Source organism: Epinephelus moara, chromosome 10 (genome assembly GCF_006386435.1).
Source record: "Epinephelus moara isolate mb chromosome 10, YSFRI_EMoa_1.0, whole genome shotgun sequence".
In the NCBI taxonomy this organism is placed as follows: domain Eukaryota; kingdom Metazoa; phylum Chordata; class Actinopteri; order Perciformes; family Serranidae; genus Epinephelus; species Epinephelus moara.
In genome coordinates this window covers 25,739,929-25,746,052 of record NC_065515.1, presented here as the reverse complement: position 1 = coordinate 25,746,052, position 6,124 = coordinate 25,739,929, and positions in this window count along the sequence as shown.

Below are 6,124 nucleotides of genomic sequence, written 5' to 3'. Positions count from 1 at the left end.
ATTATATCTTTCAAAGCTTTTACTCAACATCATTAAATATTCATTACAAGTCCTAGATACTACAAGGGTCCTGCACAAAAGACCTGCTCATTTAAAACAAAACCAGTGACAGGACAGGCCTTAAAAAGAGATGATGGAAGGTGACATATCTGAACATAATGCCATAAAGTTGAAATACCACAGAAAAAAAAGGTACAAGCAATTTCTTTCTCCAATCTCTGAGCGAGTTAATGACAGGCATAAAAAAATCCATTACAACTATAAATGTTATCAGGTCAGTGAGGGTTGCCTGTGCATCTGAGGCTCCAGGCCGCTAGCCAGTAATGAGCCACAGGGACAAATGGGAGCCCGAGATCTGAGTTAACTGTTACTACAATGGGACATGGACACAAGGGGCCAGTTAGAGGTTGTGTGAAAGGCGAGGCTTGTGTTTTTATTACACATGTTTATATAAAGTCACGCCAATACAGTTAGAAAGAAAAATGGGAATTTACCTTCCACTTCTACGATGGGGAGGTAAACCAATATTATTAGTAGTAAGTTAGTAGTATAACACAGGTAAACAATTTATACAGCTGGAGTAAAATATTAAATATTAACAATAATTTCTGGTGCAGTTTATTGAAATTAAATAGTGCTATAAATACTAATTGAATAATACAAGAAAACTGTGTGCAATGGTTAGCACTGTTGTCTCACAGTAAGAGGGTTCCTGGTTCAACCCCAGGGTGGGGGAGCCCTTCTGTGTGGAGTTTGCATGTTCTCCCCATGTCAGCGTGGGTTTTCTCCAGGTACTCCAGCTTCCTCCCACAGTGCAAAGACATGCAGGTTAATTGGTGACTCTTAATTGGCCATAAGTGTGAATGTGAGTGTGAATGGTTGTCTGTCTCTATGTGTCAGCCCTGCGATTGTCTGGTGATCTGTCCAGGGTGTACCCCGCCTCTCACCCAATGTCAGCTGGGATAGGCTTTTTAAAATCTCTGTAATATCAATATCTTTAGGATTTCGTATGTTGGTTGGACAAAATGGCAATTTAAAGATAACATTTTGGAATTTTAAAATGTGTACATGGACATTTTTTACTGTTTCATGAGATTTTATAGACTCAAATTGAAATTGAAAAAATACTAATGGAAAAAAGCATTCTTTTTTTCGTATTAGAATATATTATTAATTATTTATAAAAACCTACAGTATATATAAACCAGATAAACACCGGTAAGGCACTGTGGTGTGTGATCACACACTCCTTATCACAGAACAGCAATAATGAAGCTAATGAAGCACACTGCCTGGCTGTGTTTCCACTGCTCTGTTTGAACTATTTTTAGACAAATTAGGTTTGCAAATGGAAACTCATAAATAAATGTCACAATCATCAATAAAAAAGTTTGATAAAGTTAAATCATGACACACCAGAGAGTGGTCGTTTTTCATTTTCAGGCCACAGTTGAAATAAAGCTCCTATCACCTCCTCATCTCTGACTACTTTTCCAGGAAAGTTAGAGCCACAGAAAGGAGTCTGTGGCTCTAACTCTTGGACTAGAGGCACAAGAAGTAGATACAGTAGTTAAATCTGTTATAATGGGAGATGAAGAGTATCTCCCTCAGGGACTCCAGATTACTGATACACATTATCACAAGATGTAAGAAGAGCTACCAGTTTTAGATCCCAGCCTTGGTGAAAACCATTGGTACTGGTAAGAGATTTTTTGTGATGTACCAGTGGTGGCAAGGGAGCCATTAAAAGTACCACAGATCCTTCTATCAATCTCCAAAGGGGCCAGTATGAAAACATTAGTTTTGTTTATGAGCGTGCTGGCTTTGTCCTTCACGTGGCCTCTAAGGGTGATAAAGTGAGAGTTACACGATCCACCTTAGGCAGAAATAGGAAATGTTGCTGTGAACACCAGCTGTTGCTTAGGTCGACTCGGGCAGCGAGAGGCCTCGGCCTTCCCAGGCACTGCCAAATAAAGAGACTACTGTGTTGTGCAAGACAGTTTGCCACCCCCCCCCCCTTCCCACCTTTACTTTTCAAAGGTGTTAAACTGCACAGGTGGGGAGGATTGCATAGTTTTAGCCATAAAGGGGATGAGGGTTGCCATCTGAAAGAACATTATTTGCACAGCGTTGCAGCATTGTGGTTAATGTAGAATCAACATTTGTCAGCTGCCAGGCAGGGGCTCCGACGGGTAGACAGGGTCTAACATGTCAGAGGATTCGCTCGCACAGTTTCAGACATTTCCCCCGAACATGAATGACGGCTTCCAAGACGTCTCAGCCTCACAACTGACAGCGCAGATTCCACATTCATTTCCTGCCTTATCTCCGCGGGATCATACGCACAAGAGGTGAAGAGCAATTCCATTAGCTGTCAACAGTTGAGATGCCTCGCTAACAAAAACCTGGGGAATATCAGAGAGGAAAACATGATTGTAACCCCACTGGCACCCAGTGATATTACACACACACACACACACACACACACACACACAACAGTCGCTGTCAAGACTGAGTGTTCATAAAGAAGAGAGTTAACAGGAGGCATGTTTTCCATGAACAAAGATTTATGGAGATGGATTTCTGTCACTTTTTAAACTAAAATTTACAATTAATTTAATTTTAAAAATTGGAGTTGAAGTGGGTTATTGCACCTCAGCCCATAATGGACTTCAGAATATCGCAGTAGCCCCAATTGCCACATTCCTGAAAAAGAGAAATGATGAAACCTAAAGAAAAATAAGTAAAAGTGTTTATTTAAAATGAAGAAATAGCAACTATTTAAAGGTCCAGTGTGTAGGATTTAGAGGGATATACTCGCAGAAATGGAATATAATATCAGTAGGTTTTCTTTAGAGTGTAATCACCTAAAAAATAAGAACTTTTGTGTTTTCATTATTGTAAAATAAACAGTTAATACCAATATACGGAGCAAGTACTCATCAACAGAATCTGCCATGTTGCACCGCCATGTTTCTACGGTAGCCCAGAACAGGCAAACCAAACACTGGCTCTAAATGGGGCCATTCGTATTTTCACATCGGCCGCTGTAGGTAGCAACCCCTTCACAACAAGAGCATCAGAAAAAACATTGTCTTTCTAACATAAAACTGCTTTATTCTGCATTTTTACTAGTTTAAATCACCAGGTCCATTTGAGAGGAAGAGACCTCTGCCCTCTCCTCAGTTCCTGGTAAAAAACTCCTGAACGTCTGGATTTTAAGTTATCAAAGAACAAAGGTGAGCACACAGTAGCAGGTGCTGGGCTTGCGGCCCGTCTCCAACAGCTTTGGAGAAATACTAATTTGTAACGTGAAACTGTTTTATCCAGTGTTTTCACTGATTTAAATCATCACGTCAGTTTGTTTTGGAGAGGAGGTGGCTTCTATGGATTATTTGGCTCCTGTTAAAAACCTCTTAAACCTCGGGATCAGAAATAAGGTGAGCACAAATTAGCAGGTGCTGGGCTAGTGGCCCGTCTGCAACATGCTAAACAGCATAGGAAAAACACTGATTTGTAACTTGAAACTGCTTCAGCAGTTTTAATCACCTGGTATGTTTACTTTGAAGAGAAAAAAATACATCTGCAAAAAACTTCGGCTCTAACTGGCAGAAGTTTCAGCTGGTTGCAATGTGCAATCCTCACCACTAGATGCCACTAAATCCCTCTAAATCGTACACACTGTTCCTTTAATAATCTGGGCAATATTCAAGACAACACAAGTGGCAGGAAAATGCAGAAAAAAAAAAATGCAGAGACAAATAGTGTCACATACAGACAAGACGTCACTACATGTAAATTTAACTACATTCTTAAAATCTTATCCTTTGAATAACGTTTTCATTCAACCCTCAACTATTTTCGGTAATGAAAAAACACTCATTTGCTCACTATGTTAATATTTCAAAGAAACAAGGAAGTATATTTTTTGCACCCTGAGATGAAATTCACTAAATCAAAAATCACGCCAGGAAAGATTGCATACTCTGCAACCCACGGTGTCGATCGAAGGCCACCGGCTTCACTTGGACCAAAACAGTCTAATATACAACTCCCCCCTTTAATTGCAACCGTGTGTTCAATCAGAAAGCATAAAACTCCCGGTGGGTAGGTGGCATCTGTCTGTGAGGCCTGTAAGGATTGATGTGCCAGAGTCTGGGAGCCGCCTGGGCCAGCGGCCCACGACCTGCGACACAGCCCCATCACTTTTATGACATCTTAAGGAATCTTCTTTTTAATACAGCCCATTACTGCTGACATACAAATCTTCCCCAACGTGGCCCCATCTATGGCCTGATCAATTTTTACACTGCTGAGCCGTCTCCTTTCTCCTCATTTTGTCATCTCAAAATTCATATTATAAAGGATTTTCTTATGGGAAAACTGCAATAAAAATATGTTACAACTCCGAAGATGTGCACAAGTCAGTACGTGGCTGTTACTAAAAGGCTTCAGAGAAAATAAAATTTGTTTCTGCAGTAAGCAGAACTGTTTAAATGTTATTTATTTTTATGTTCCTAAGAAAATATATTGTGAAGTGCAGCATTGATTTAGAACATAACCATGTCTCGATACGGGTTGGAGGTGCTGAATTTATGAATCCTTTGCACAACTCCTTTAATTGAATTTTCCAAATCTCTCACCACACACAAATAATCAATACCCACTGCTGAGGGAAACTTGCCTCAGAATTATTAGGGCCTTTCTTTTTCAATTTTGTAGTCATCAGCACATACAGGCGCTGCGGGTATTTGCAATGCCGCGACTATACCCAGAGGATTTATGCTCGCCCCAAGCCTGATTGCTCACCAAGAGTGACTTCTTTAGAATGCTTACTGAAACTTTTGTTAACCTTAAAGGATGGTCGTAAGCGCTTCTCAACACTGCACTCTCACTGTGATGGAAGAAGTAGTTTTAACTATCACGGCGTAAGGCGGAAAAGGGGGATGACGAGGCAGGAAAAGGGGGGAGAGGGAAAGAAAGTGGCAGGGAAGAAGACATAGGAGGAGAAGATTGGAGGATTGACCTTCAAGGTTTAAATGTCCTCGTGGATTTACTCAGCTGCCTCGGCAGGGCGGAGGTGCTGGGGGGGCTATAGGGCTGGCACCTCGGAGAGTCCGGGGTAAAAACGTGGGCTCTTCCTGGTGTATAATGGCTGCCATGGAAGATTTGTTTTTACCATACCTCTAAGTGCAGACACAAGGATCCAACATTTACAGTGCTTAAAGCGAGACTATGTAATGAGAGAGGAAATATCAAATTTTTCCTAATGTTTAAGTATTAAAAACTCACCCTTACGAATTGTAACACTCGCAGCGGTTTTACTGCCATAGCGCCTTGAGTTCTGGTAAGACTAGTAGCCTATGTTGGCAAGCTTTGGACAGATATTGCTGTGTACCTGACAATATTGAGTCAATTTATGACTCTTCTCTAGTCATGCTGCTGTTATACATACTATTATGAATAGTCTGTATATTTGCCACAGTTATGTGCTATTGTCTTCACACTTGCCTCCACACTCCAGATGTCCCAGAGGAAAGGGGACAAATTGCAATCTTTACAACAACAGAGGTTTAAATTGTGTTCTTAATTTAAAGGGACATCTTTGTAAATACTGTCACCTGAACCAGTGCCATATCAATACAGCTCAGGTGCAATGCTCAAGTATTGGTCACTTGAAATCATGTTGCAGTACTTAAAACACCCTAAGATGCCACCTCACTAAACTTCTAAGTTAAAGGGAAACTTTGCCACCTTTTATGTGGTTGTCCAATCAGTGTTTATAGTAATGTAGTGAAGTGACACAATGAAGTCCTCAGTGCGCGCTATACTGACCGAGAAAGCTAGGTCCTCAGCTGCAAAGTGTGTTGATCTTTCTGCATCCAGTGCCGTCAAAGATGTGACAGTGACGTAGTTGGAGACAAGGAAGAATTACAGGCTATTTCAGCTTGGATATGTAGCCAGGTTACGTGCTCTAGACGCCGCTCAAAAACAGAACTTTCGTGTTCTCTCTGCCTGTATAGGCGGATAAAAATAATGTAATGATAAATATAAACATATAATGTATAGCTACATTTCTAACGACATCTCATGACATCAATGACATCTCAAAACATGAGTGCAG